Raw genomic sequence first — 15,022 nt, forward strand, 5'->3', positions numbered from 1 at the left:
TCCCTGCCCATCTTCAAATCATTGCTCAAAGCCCACCTCTTCAATGTCGCCTTCGGCACCTAACCACTACACCTCTACTCAAGAAATCTAGACTGCCCCAACTTGACATTTCGTTCTTTAGATTGTAAGCTCCTTTGAGCAGGGACCGTCCTTCTTTGTTAACTTGTACAGCGCTGCGTAACCCTAGTAGCTCTCTAGAAATGTTAAGTAGAAGTAGTAGATTCCATCCAAAAGAAAGCAAGCAAACCTATGACATGCTGCAGCATGTTCAATAGACAGGAGTGGAAGTGAACAAAGCAAGTCTATGGTAAGCAAGGAAGCCCATTGCTTAATCTCTGATTCCACTCCCCAAAGCAGTCGTCATTCCTATACACTCAAAAACAAAAAGGAATCCTAGGAGCTGCTTCTCATTGTCGTTTTACAGCTGTTTCCACTGGACAAAAGGAGGGGAGAGACACACAGACCCTGCAACTGGGGGGAGGGGGGACCCTGCAACTGGGAAAAAGGGAGGGAGGGGACACCCCTGCAAATGGGAGACATACCGGGGGGGGGGGGGGGGGGATGACCCTGCACCTGGGAGAGAGGGGGGACCCTGGCACATACTCTCATTCTCACACTCACACCCAGTCTCAGTCTCTCTCTGTCACAAACACAAAATCTAGACTGCCCCAACTTGACATTTTGTCCTTTAGATTGTAAGCTCATTTGAGCAGGGACCGTCCTTCCTTGTTAATTTGTACAGCGCTGCGTAACCCTAGTAGCGCTCTAGAAATGTTAAGTAGTAGTAGTAGGGAGATGGACTAACTGACTTTGCAAGGGGTGACTGATTAGTTTGCATGGAGATAGGGACTGGGGAGAGAGGTGGGCTGACTGACTCACTGAGGTATAGGCTGCAGGGGGTGTCACTGACTGGCCTGCGGGGCAGGGGTTATGGTGTCACTGATGGGCTTTCAGGGGAATAAAGGTCTGTGGGTGGGCTGATTTCCTTAATGGAGTATTTTTATTTTTTATTTATGTTAATTTATATACCGTATCTTATTGCATCTGCAAAACAGAACGGTTTACATATATATAAAAAATTGGTATATACAAATAAACAGACATAGGAATTCCATTCATGACAGGAAAGCACAGCAATCAAGATAAACTACATAATAAATCAATACAAGTTAAAAATCTAATATCCAGTTAAGCTATCCCATTTTTCTTTGTCTTTTTGACCTTATCTCATTATGCTAAGTTCTGTTCTACGTAGCTTATAAAGAGAAAGGTTTTCAGAAGTTTTCGGTAATGGAGATAAGATTTCTCTAATCTGATCTCCTTTGGAAGGCTATTCCAAAGGGAGGGTGACAGGTAGAAAAAAGCCGATCTCCGTGTAGATTCCCACCTAGCCTTAGTAAGAGGGGGAATGACTAACCTGTTATCTGTTAGGGATCTGAGAGTTCGCATAGTGGTGTAGGGGATTGTTAAATTCGACAAGTAGCTAGGGTTTAATGTGTGAAAGGCTTTGTGTGTCAGGACAAGAGCCTTAAACTTTATTCTTGCTTCGACCGGGAGCCAGTGCAGATGATGCAATAAAGGTGTTGCTCGATCATCCCTCCGGGCCCTACAGATCATACGTGCTGCTGTATTTTGAATTCTTTGTAATCGCTTTAAGTTTGCTTGAGTAATCCCAGCATATACAATGTTACAGAAGTCTAAACGTGAAGTAATATATGCCGATGTCAGCGTTTTGAGAGAGTCCTTACTTATTGAATTTCTGACTGACCGAAGCCGTCTCAGATGAAAGAAAGATTTTTTCACTACATCGGATACTTGTTCCTCAAAGGTCAATGCGGAATCAATAATGACCCCGAGATATCTAAAAGACTTAACTGTTGGAATATTCTGACCAAATAGCACAGGTACCACAGAGGGATATGTGCCTTGCCCTACTATCCAAGATGTAGTAGTCTTATCCGGGTTCAGTACCAGCCGTCTGGCTTGTAAGGGCAGAGGCTGGGATATCACCAACTGGCTTTCAGGGGTGAAATAGGTACTGGGAGTAGTTGACTGGCTTGCAGGGGTGTATAGGGGTTGGGGAGGTGAGCTTAACTGGCTTACTGGGGTACAGGCTGGAGGGGGTTGACTGGCTTGTGTGGGCAGAGGCTGGGATGTTGCTGAATGACTTGCTGGGGGGTGGGTATGGGATCTGAGGGGATGAACAGACTGGCTTATTGAAGAACAGGCTGTGGGGGGAAGGTAAGAGCTGCAGTGGGGGTAGGGAGAAATGACTGCCTGCCTTGATGGTGAGAGCTAACTGGGTGGGCAGGGGACTGGCTGCTTTCCTTGGGTGGTGACAGCTTGTAGTGGGGGTCGGGGATGACTGATTTGTTGGGTGGTGAAGGTTGTTTGGAGTAGGAGAGTAAAGGTTAGGGTGATGGCGCTTATTTGAGGGAGGAGGAAGGTACTGGGATTAGAGAGGAATGGGCTAAGAGACTGGGCAGGGAGCAAGAGTGGGTGAGAGAGCATTAGAGAAACAAAAAGTGAGAGAGCGCGAGACTAGGTGACAGTAGGACAGGGGTAGTGGGCAGGGGCACTGCAGGGTGTGTATTTTTTGCCTGCGGCCTGCAGTGGTGCCTATTTACTATGCTTTTTCTTTTTTCTTGAACAAGAATGGGAAAACAGCCTTAGTAAATCAGGTCCTAAAGGAGTTGTGGCAGATCTCAGGACATTTCTTCAAGGATAAGTAGGGCATTACCTTTCCACATATGGACGACATCCTCTGACGGAGCCCGGTGTGGATATGCTCCCCAGCTTCTAATTTTGGAAGCTATTGGAAGCTGCGCCACACATGCTCGCACCTTCCTGCCTGTATATGTCGTGTGGGACCAAGGCAGTCTTCTTTCCCTGGAGCTGAGAGGGTGCTGTTTTTTGCTTCTCACACAGCCCTCAGTTGCTGGCAACCTTCCTTATGATTTTTTTTTCATTTTTTAGTTGTACTTTTTCTTTGTAAGTGATGCAAGACTTTGTCCTCTTCCCCCTTCCTTTAGTGTCCTTAGGTTTTTCAGGAGTTATATAAAACAACTGCCTTGTTTCTCTATAAAAAAAAATATATCTGCTTATAAATTGGGTAATTGATAAAGGCCCGCCCCAGTTACCATGAATAACTGACACATAGGGATTTGGGCTATAGAAGGGATTTTCATTACTTCTCTAACTGTAAAGCAAAACTACATGGTATTGAGAGTTGGGGCAGTCATAGAATAAAGCTATAAGAAATGTGTTTAACTGATAGGTACATGAGTAAGGATTTGTGGGCAATTCATCAATCTGTATAAGAGCTAACCATTGGGTGGGTGTTCTTATTGGTCAAGGAAAAACTGTAAAAATATGAGTCTTTATTATTTCCTCACTGATAAGTTTACCATCATCTTATTTCATTTTATAAGGAAACAAGGCAAGTTGCCTGTATATAAACCCCCACCTCCGCAGCTCCAACTTTCTCTTCATCAGATTTACAGGGTGATTCTATAACTAGATGACTAGACAGGGAAGCCCATATGCATGTTGGTGGCACCTATTTTAGAAAGGCAACATACGTGCCAATGTGCCCTCGCATCCAGGAGTTACAGGATTAAAAATGCGGGAATAACATTGTGCACTTATGTGTCAGTAGAAATTGCCATATGCATATATTTTATTAAGTCAATTTTTTCACCTGATATTGAACTACAGATACCAATTTATCCAAATAGATGATATGAGAGTTATAAGAATTTAATTTTTATAAGAACCAGTGAAGTTAGTGTATAAAGCTCACAGGCTGAGTTGCATACCGTGTCACTACCGAGCTTCCCTTGAATAACAAATTGGTATCTGTAGTTCTATATCAGGCGAAGAAGTTGATTATTTTATTAGTAGTCCTGATATATATATATATATATATATATATATATATATATATATATATATATTTATATCAGTTTTTGCCTATTGACTGATATATTTTATAAAACGTATTATTGCCAATCCTGGCCTGGGTCTGTCCATGCATATATGTGTTGTGTTTTCTGAGACATTTGGGCTTTTTTTAAGTGCCTACTTAAGTGTATAAAATGCTGTTCTGTTTGTTCAGGTTGCATATATTTCCATACATGTTTTATTCTTTTTGATGTAGAATATGCTAATGCACTGTTTTCTTAGCATTCTTAAAACGTTCATACTGTCATGTAAATATGATTTTGCCTGTTGCCGTGAGAATGGACATAGCCCAGAGTAATGCTAGTAGTTAAGTTCTACTATAAATTATCTGAATTATCTGTTTAGAGTATGTTACCTCTGCTTATCTCCCTGCAAGAATCTGCTATATTCCTACATAATCTGATTCAAGTTAAGTAGTCTAGAAACAGCAAGGTCAGACCGTGACAGCCAGGCATCTCAGAATATTTGTTTTTCTTGGAATCTAACCAAGTCTTAACTCCCATCCATTTAAAATGGCATTGCTGGCCTCTCATATATTCATAATAGTATGAAATACATCCTTTCCAAACCCTTTTTCTTCTAAACCATGTTAACAGCTGTCAACTGAGCTCTGCTTTTACAGGTGTTCTAATTCAGTTCCTAAAATAGCCTTTAAGACTTCTCCTGCAGCTGATACCAAACTGACTAGTGTATAATTTGCCAGTGCTGGATGTCTGTAGTTCTTTCTAATTGCCAGTGGTGATTAAGTTACAGTCTTTGGAAACTTCTTTCAACTGAAACGTACTTTACATTGTTATGTTCTGTTGAGTGCGTCATGTGAACTCATTTCCATCTAGTGCATGCGTTTTTATTTATGTTCATATTTGTGTTCAGAAACTTAAAATTTACATTAAAAAAATAATTATGCAGCACACTTAACCTAACTTATTTGGATTCAGTAAAGTGCTTTTACATTTTGAAAGCATAAGTCTTTATTTATTTGTTACATTTGTATCCCACATTTTCCCACCTATTTGTAGGCTCAATGTGGCTTACATAGTACCGGAGAGGCGTTTGCAGACTCCGGTGTGAACAAATACAGTGTGATGTTGTTGTAAGATAAAGTTCATGTGGCACAGCCATATTAGGAATCGTAAAGCGGAAGATTTGTGTTATGTCCATTATGTGCTTTAGTTTAGTTGTGTTGCCGAGATCAGGCATTTAAGTTGGATTGGTAAGGTATGCCTTTTTAAACAGGTTGGTTTTTAGTGATTGCCGGACGTTTAGGTGGTTGTACGTCGTTTTCAAGGCTTTTGGTAATGCGTTCCACAGTTGTGTGCTAAACACTCTGTAAAAGGTTGAAAGGAACAATTCAAAACATTTGATAGTATTAAAAGTAGTTGTATGCCAAATAAAAATATTTGTATGATTTAAATAGTGACTTTTAACATTTAACAGTATTCTATAAAAACAAGCCGGTTAGCCATGTCACAAATGAATTAGATGTGGAACAAAATGTTGGAGCTTTCTGGAAAAGGCAAAGTTTTTTTCTTCCTGCCATGTGCACAGCTTCTGCAGCTTCTTCTTTGTTTCCTTTTTTTTCCATTGGGACCAGTCAGATGGACCAGTCTTTATGGGTTACACTTAGCATTTGTACTTTTCCTCCTGACCTGGATCAGAATTCTTGTGTTATTGTTCCTTGATGAGGTTTTTAAGTGCTTTAAAAGTTTAGGGGTTCTCAACCAGTTCTCGGGATACATTTGTGGGGAATGGGTTTTGGGGGGCACAGCACACAAGATAAAGGAGCTATGCACCTGGGCGCAATTTTTGAAGTCCACTGCAGTGCCGCCTAGGATGCCCAGTTGGTGTCCTGGCATGTCAGGGGAACCAGTGTACTACGAATGCTGGCTCCTCCCACGACCAAATGGCTTGGATTTGGTCGTTTCTGAGATGGGCATCCTCGGTTTCCATTAACGCTGAAAATCGGGGACGACCATCTCTAAGGTCAACCTAAATTTCGCGATTTGGGCGTCCCCAACCGTATTATCGAAACGAAAGATGGGCGTCCATCTTGTTTCGATAACATGGGTTTCCCCGCCTCTGTCTGGGGACGTTCTGCAACGACATCCTCAGGAAAAGTTGGGCGTCCCTTTCGATTATGCCCCTCGACGTCAACATTTTTTATAAAAGCTCTGTGTTCCAGTAACAAATGCTGCTATCTCCCTTGAAATCAGTCATTAAGGACTAGGACGTAGAATATGTTCACATTGTGTGTAATGTAAGTATACTATATGTGCGGATAAATTATGGATTGATAATATACACAAGGCGTATTGTTTGCCAGCCAGAACAAACTGCAACTCACACCAAGTGATCTATGGGATTAGATGTCCATGGAGCTCATTTTCGAAAGAGAAAAACATCTAAAAAGTGATATAAAGCTGCATTTGAACGTTTTTCTCACAAAAACGTCTAAATCAATATTTTCAAAACCAATTTTTGGACGTTTTTCTATGAAGTCCATCAGAAGTGCGTTCAAAACACAAGGGGGCGTGTTAAGGGCAGGATTTGGGCGTTCCTAAGACTTGGATGTTTTACAGCCATAATGGAACAAAACCAAACCATTCAGGACTAAAACTAAGGCATTTTGAGCTAGACCTGTTTTTATAGCGAATAAGGCACAAAAGGGTGCCCTAAATGACCAGATGACCACTGGAGGGAATCAGGGGTGACCCCCCCCCCAATACCCTCCCCCCAGTGATAACTAACCCTCTCCCATCCCTCAAAAATGTGAATACAAATATGACTTCCCAGCCTCTATGACAGCCTCAGATGTTAGAGCCAGGTCTATTGGAGCAGCATGCAGGTCCTTGGAGTAATGTAGTGGTCAATGCAGAGTGCACCATGGCTTGGGGGACTCAGATCCCTATCTCCCTCTACCTGTCACATTTGTGGTGAAGACTGTGAGCCCTCCAAAACTCACCAGAAACTCACTGTACCCACGCATAGGTGCCTCCTTCACCCGTAAGGGCTACTGTAGTGGTGTATAGTTTGGGGGTAGTGGGTTTTGGGGGGCTCAGCAGACAAAATAAGGGAGCAACGGTGAGATGTGTATCTGGGAGCATGTTTTTGAAGTCCACTGCAGTCCCCCTAGGGTTCTCCAGTTATCTCCTGAGATGTCTGGGAAACCAGTCTACTAAAAATTCTGGCTCCTCCTATATCCTGTAGGAGTATTTCCCTGTGTGTCTCACCTTGCGGGCCTTGGCCTGTATAATCCTATGACAGCAAAATGGAGGCTGTAAACTCTGTGTCAGCAAGAAACAGCTTTGCTGCTTGTGGAAAATTACAGCAGAAACTCAACTCCAAGGACATGCTGTGGGCAAACCGGGCCCCCCTTATCTCCTGAGAGGCTGGTTCCAGCAAGGCGGGTGAGAAACAGAAAATGCATACCAAAATGTAACAACTTGAAGGTCAAGAACAACGGAGCTGTTCTTGCCAGGCAGTGAGCCGAGAAAGATCCAGATTGGTTCCTGCAGCCACCGGACCAAAAGGTACTGGGAAGAGCGGGAACAAGAAAGGAGTTAGTCGGAAGCCTTGGAAGAAGGTGGAGGTGGAAAGAAGACCCGTGAGACCTAATAAGGTCCACCAACTGATGAACTGTGGATCTGGAGGAAAGTATTGTGGTTCAGCTGTACCTGAACTGAGTGACCTGTGCCCTCTTTGTCTGCTCTAGAGTTCTATTCCAGCTCTGACTAAGACTCGCTGCCATATCAGCTTGAGTCTATGAGGTGTCCCGTGCATTCCCGGAAGATGACCCTGAGGTCAGCCTGGTGAGAAACACGGTGATTCATTTCCTACTAGTCGGGGGCTAGTTAGTGGTATTTACCTGAGCAGAAGGCTGGTGCCGTCATACTTGTGATCAGGAGAAGCTGCTAATAACTGTACTACCTCGTAACATAGTGTGACTTATCAGTGGTGTAATATTATCTGGTAACCAGTAAGAATTAGTGTTTAGTAGTGTGACATATGAGTGTAATTTTTATCAGCCAGTAATTTTGTATTCAGCCAAAGCTTTGCAGAGTTCTATTTTGTATACCTTAACTATATTTTCTTACCTGATATACCATAATAAATCTAATATATACATTCAGCTTGCTTTTCTAGTCGCATTCCTTTCTCTCGGAAGAACTGTATAGGCTCTAATCCAAGGTTCCCGCCCCCTAGACCGAGTGCTGAGCAGTCTGTGTGCAGATAGTTTTGTTTTGGGAATCTTGGACGCAGATAATTTATTAGCTGTGATAACGATCCTACATTCCCAATGGCTTGATTTTGTGCATTTTGCATTTAGACGTTTTTTTTTTTTTTTTTAAATGGACCAAAAAAGAAAATGTCCAAATCACAAAACCTTGTTCAAAACAGTATTTTCAGAAAAAAAAGATAAGATGTTTTTCTTTTTTGAAAATGACCTTTTTTCAATTCAAAGTCAGACTTAGAGGTCGTATCGAAAATGCTCCTCCACGTCACATGTGGTACATAGAGGAAACCTGTGTAAAATTAAATACAGAATAGCTCAACATTTGAGCAATATAAGATTGCAGTGTAAGGACACCCCACTTGTACATCATTGGGTGCAAGCTCAACATACTCTGCAGGAATTACAGTTTGTGGTATTGATGCAGATTCATTCAGCACGAGGGGGTGATGTTAAAAAACAGTTTAAAAAGAACAGAGACTGTTACATTCATGGAATACGGTAGAGCCGAATGGTCTTAACAAAGAGGTGGATTGGACATTACTTTTAGGGATTTGATCTGAGTATAGATTGCAGGGCTGTATAAGAACCAAGTGTGCATTGGCGTTCAGGAAGTGGGACATCCAGTTTGAGTGGTGTATGGTGTCCTATCCAATTTGAGAAGTTTCAGCTTGGTATTAAAAGGTAACTGTTTAATTATATATTGTATTAGAAAGTAGTCTAGGATTGAATAGATTGTAGTAATTATTGTTAGTTTTAGTTGGTCTCCTGATGAAGAGATAACGAAACATATATATTATTATTGATTAGTCATGTTGTAGTATTATCTTAAGGTCTGGGACATTTATCTGACCTGGAGGGCAGCTGTCCCTATTTCTTAGTTGTACTCCCAAATGTGCTTTTTGTCTGTTGCCCCTCTTTTTCTTTTACTTTACATGGGTGACTCATGACTCTGATTTTATTTGTCTGTTACTTCATGTTTGGGGAAGGGGAAATTTGTTTTGTTGTATTTTCTACGGTAAGCATATATAGGATATGTTCTGCTTGGTGTCTTGCTGTTTATTTTATTGTCTTACCTTTGAATAATTAAAACATTAAAAAAATAGAAAGCATTTCTGTAACAGAGCGCCAGCATTTAGGCGTCATATTTCCGTGAGTGATGAGCCTGTTCTATGAGAATATTTATGCACATAAATGTTAGAGAATGCTAGCATAAACTGGCATTGGTGCACCTAAATGTTGGCAGGTAAGTGTAGAAGCGGACACACTGAAGAAGCAGATAAAATCTTCAAGAGAATTTATTAACTGTTCAAGTTAAAATAACATCTGACATGGCCATGTTTCTCCATGTAAGGCTTAAACATGGCCATGTTGGGTGTTTTAACTTGACCAACTAATACATTCTCTTGAAGGTTTTCTACCTGTAGAAGCAGACACGGTGAACGATTGCCATCTTTTGAGACTTAGCAGACCGCTTGCCTACCTGTTTCTTGAGACCTAAATGTAAGCATGCACATTTATACTAGTGTGGCTGGCATAAATGGGCACACCTAAATGTTGCATTTATGTGCGTAATTTATAGTATTCTGTAAGTAGCCCATGTAAATGTCAGCCTCATTATGACAAACCCATGTTCGTCCACTGTAAACGTCCCCTTTCAATTACTTGCTGATCTATTTTAGCGTGTAATTATAAATTAGTGCGTAGGCACACTATTGCCATCTACCTTTTTCAGATATATTGGAGAAAGTAGAAAAGATAGGAATGAAATTGTGAGACTGAAAGATAAGGAGAATGGCTATGTGGCGACTGAGGATGATATACATCCTCTAAACCATTACTTCTCTTCGGTGTTCTGCCAAGGGAAAATCTGGGAATGGCGTGGATGCTGCGCCGTTTATGGAAGAAAGAGTTTATAAACAACTGGAGAATCTGAAGGTGGACAAAGCTATGGGGCCAGATGGGATACATCCCAGGATACTGAGGGAGCTCAGAAAGGTCCTCACGGGACCTCTTAAAGATTTATTTAATAGATCTTTAGAAACGGGAGAGGTTCTGCGAGATTGGAGATGAGCGGATGTGGTCCCTCTTCACAAAAGTGGAGACGAGGAAGAAGTGGGAAACTGCAGACTGGTAAGTCTCATGTCGGTGGTAGGAAAAATAATGGAGTCACAGCTGAAAGAAAGGATAGTTAACTTTCTAGAAGCCAAAAGGTTACAGGACCCGAGGCAACATGGTGTTACCAAAGGAAAATCCTGCCAAACGAATCTTATTAACTTCTTTGTCTGGGTGACCAAAGAACTGGATGAAGGCCGTGCGCTAGATGTAATCTACTTGGATTTCAGCAAAGCCTTATACAGTCCCCCACAGAAGACTCGTGAATAAGCTGAAAGGGCTGAACTTAGGACCGACAGTAGTGAACTAGATAGAAAACTGGTTGACCGACAGGTGGCAGAGGGTGGTGCTAAATGGAATCCGCTTGGAGGAAAGGAAGGTGAGCAGTGGAGTTCCTCAGTGGTCGGTGCTGGGGTCTATTGTGTTTAATATATTTGTGAGGGATATTGCTGAAGGGTTGGAAGGAAAGGTTTGCCTTTTTGCGGATGACACGAAAATAGCCAATAGAGTAGATACCCTGGAGGGAGTAGAAACAATGAGAAGGGATCTCCAAAAGTTAAAAAATAGTTGAGGGTCTGGCAGTTAAAATTTAATGCTATGGTGCATCACTCTGATACTGGCTAGGAGGGGAGAGATTAGTAAGCTCGACTCAGGAGAGAGACCTTGGGGTGTTGGTGTCAGAGGATATGAAGGTGAAGAAACAATGTGACAAGGCGATGGCTGTGGCCAGAAGGATGCTAAGCTGCATAGAGAGAGGTATAACCAGCAGAAGAAAGGCGGTGTTGAAGCCCTCAACAAGTCATTGGTGAGGCCCTACTTGGAGTATTGTGTTCAGTTTTGGAGGCCATATCTTGCTAAAGATGTAAAAAGACTGGAAGCAGTGCAAAGAAAAGCTACAAAAATGGTATGGGATTTGCATTGCAAACCGTATGAGGAGAGACTTGCCGACCTGAATATGTATACCTTGGAAAAGAGGAGAAACAGGGGTGACATGATACAGATGTTCAAATATTTGAAAGGTATTAATCCGCAAACCTTTTCCGGAGACAGGAAGGTAGTAGAACTAGAGGACATGAATTGAGGTTGAAGGGGGGTAGACTCAGGAGTAATGTCAGGAAGTATTTTTTCACAGAAAGGGTGGTAGATACGTGGAATGCCCTCCTGCGGGAGGTGGTGGAGATGAAAACAGTAATGGAATTCAAACATGCGTGGGATAAACACAAAGGAGTCCTGTTTAGAAGGAATGGATCTACAGAATCTTAGCGAACATTGGGTGGCAACGCCAGTAATTGGGAAGCAAAACCAGTGCTGGGCAGACTTCTACGGTCTACACCCTGATCGTAACTGAATAGATATGGATGGGCTGGTGTGTAAATTTAAGGGGCTTCGACATTAGCTTCAGAACTTTTAGTACAAGAACTGTGGTGGGCAGACTTATACGGACTGTGTCCTGAGAATGGAAAGGACAAATCAAACTTGAGTATACATATAAAGTATCACATACCATGTAAAATGAGTTTGTCGGGCAGACTGGATGGAACGTTCAGGTGTTTATCTGCTGTCATTTACTATGTTACTATGTTACGTGTATAAGTGTACACTTATTGCATGGATGGTAGTACTCTATAGATTTATGTGACCTGTTAAAGAGTGATGGTGTAAAAGCCAAGCTGATAATGAAGAAGACTCCTGATTTTCATGTCTTCATGTAGTATGCTTCCTGCTATACAACTATTTGTTGGCAACCTTTCAAAAAACTCTGAAGCCATTCAAAAACACCATCACTGATAGAATTTGCAGATTGATTGTGCCAAAAACTGATTACATATAAAGTATTACAAACACAGCAGAGTCTTTTTGAGACTTCTGTAAAATACTTTTTATTCAGGGTGATTTATTTACATTTGATGTACTGCTGAATGGGGTACTCTCTCAGCAGTTAAATATACAAAGGAAAAAAGAAAATAGGGAGGGGAGAAATAAAAATTACATAATTAAATGAGTTAAAAGCAGCCTTAGTTTCTAGAACTTCATCTGATCAACTGTTGAAAGCAACAAAGTCTCTCAGTACTATGAGACGTGCAGTATCCACTTGATGAATCTCCAGCATTGAATGCTCTGCCCAGTGGAGGAGTGGCCTAGTGGTTTGGGTGGTGGACTTTGGTCCTGAGGAACTGAGTTCGATTCCCGGCGCAGGCAGCTCCTTGTGACTCTGGGCAAGTCACTTAACCCTCCATTGCCTGCCGCATTGAGCCTGCCATGAATGGGAAAAAGTGCAGGGTACAAATGTAACAAAAATAAAATATATAACTAAATGCTGTAATGCAATTATCTCCATGATTTATTATAAAACCTGCAAATTTGATTCTGGTTGGTAGCTTGCAGGATCCACTGTATCAGTCGTGCCTTTTTGTAGAGGGAAAACTGTTGCCCAATTGAACAGTGATGGGTAACAACTTTATTATAAAACACCATTCACAATAGTAGTCGAGATGGGCAAAATCACCTCTCAGTTGTTTAATCAGCTAAAAAGGGCAGGGCTCAAGATCATGTATCTTAGATGGCAATTTATTACAAATTCTGCAGCCTTCTCCTCTGATACTAAAGGAAATTAATCCCATAAAATCAAATTGTGAGAAATTTTACTGAATCACACAAAAGTTATATCTCTCTATATAAAACACACCTCAAACATTCTAATGAAGCCTCACTTTCCCAATGTTCTAAAGTGAGGCGGCAGAGACCACTTTTTGAACATCAGTGTTTGCCCCGCCCACGTGCTGCTGATTGGCTGTGCCTCAGGTGATGCACACAAAGTACGGTTCCACCCGCCCACGCGCTGCTGATTGGCTGTGCCTCAGGTGATGCACACAAAGTACGGTTCCACCTCCCAAACACTCACATGGACTTAGAAACCACCAAGCCTTTGAATGGGACCGGTGCTGCAGAGGAGCAGGAGTGGGACAGCGAAGAAAATGCAGCGGCATTCAGGAAAAAAAAAACAAACACACACGAGTCCCGCCCCTTCCTGAGGAGGGGGTAGCAACCAGCACGGGGACCAACCGCGAGGAAAGCGCGGACGAAGAACGCCACTAAACAACCACTACATCGCGGACCTTACTCTGCAAGCTGTTCATGCGGTGAGTCTCCAAGCCGGCGTTCAATGTCTACAACAGAGACTTCCAAACACATGCGCCCTCAGCCCCGCCCCCCCTACAGAACGCCACCCACATTCCACACTAAAACCAAACCAACCCCCCCCCCCCCCAAAAAAAAACCACCCAAACGGAAACCTCTGGCGCCCAACCCCCCCTAAAAAAAACGGATAATAGCCCACCTGAGTGCCCAGCTGAAATCAGTGCCTACAAGGAGACCTCCAGACACATGCGCCCTCAGCCCCGTCCCCCCCTACAGAACACCACCCACATTCCACACTTGAAAAAAAACCCATATCTACTCCTACTGCCTGCCTGCAACGGATCCCTCTGGTTTCAACAAAAATACAAGTGCCTACAAATACCACATCAGAGTGCCCTGCTGAATTAAGATTACTGTATCACACTCACACGCAGAGAATCACCCCCTACCAGCCACAAAAACCCCCCACATCTAATATGGACAATCAGCATCACTCACTAACACACATACATACAACCAAACTGCCCACCACCCAAAATGCCACACACTGCCATGGACAGACAACATCTTGCTTTCACACTCATACACACACACTCCCTCCCCCAACCCCCTTAATACAAAAACTGAAACAGTAAAAGCCTACATCTCTCTCTTACAAACACCCACAGAATCCCATAATCCCCCCCCCCCCAAAAAACACAAACACTCATACAGAACAACCCTACCCCACAAACACCCCCCTACAAACACCCCCCCACAAAATGGCACACACACCCACAACCCCCCTCAAAACCACAAACACTCATACAGAACAACGCTACCCTACCCCACAAACACCTCTCCCCCCCAAAAAAAATAGCATACACCCATAGACCCCCCACAACCCCCCCTCAAAACCACAAACACTCATACAGACTTTACAACTTAAAAAAAAAAAACTCTTTTCCTTTTTAAAAAAAAAATATATCCCTTAATATCAAACAGAAAAAGAAAAAAACAAAACAAAACACATGCTAGCGCCCGTTTCATTTGTTTTGGAAACGGGCCTTTTTTTACTAGTTTGTTATAAAATAATCAGCTACCTTTTTAGCTCAGGGACTGTTGCTCTGCTGTACATTTGTATTGAGTATGCCTTTGGAGATTTTTGGTTTTCTCCCTGCCTCACAGTTTCCATTTATGGACCCTGCCCTGAAGAGGAGACATTTGCACTCCAGCTCAGAAGTAGAGTATATTACTCCCCTGTCTCCTTCTCATTCTGATGGAGTCATTTCAGGGTAGGCTCTTTCTGTGCAGATTCAGGAGGAATTGGAGGAGTGGGAGCTATTTAGAGAGGGCTCTGATGATTCCACTGCGGTGCGGGTGTTTCATAAGGACGAGTTGCCTTTATAACTAAGGATCTCCAGGTTCTTAATATTTCTTCTGATCCTGCTACACCTGCATCTCCTAATTCTAAAATGGTGAACACTAGAAAGCCGCCTAAGTCTTTTCCGGTGCATTAGGCTATGCAGGAAATTATCACTGCTCAGGTGACGAAGGGTACATCGTATCTTTATTCCATTTCCACACCTGAGCTGG

At 42.5% G+C, this 15,022-nt stretch overlaps 1 protein-coding gene across 2 annotated transcripts in view; it reads left to right on the forward strand.

Moving 5' to 3' along the window:
- RAB3GAP2 (RAB3 GTPase activating non-catalytic protein subunit 2) overlaps positions 1-15,022 on the forward strand; it is a 284,414-nt gene that overhangs the window by 37,427 nt on the left and 231,965 nt on the right. The window lies entirely within an intron of this gene.

The sequence above is a fragment of the Microcaecilia unicolor genome, chromosome 3 (genome assembly GCF_901765095.1).
Source record: "Microcaecilia unicolor chromosome 3, aMicUni1.1, whole genome shotgun sequence".
Taxonomy (NCBI): Eukaryota; Metazoa; Chordata; class Amphibia; order Gymnophiona; family Siphonopidae; genus Microcaecilia; species Microcaecilia unicolor.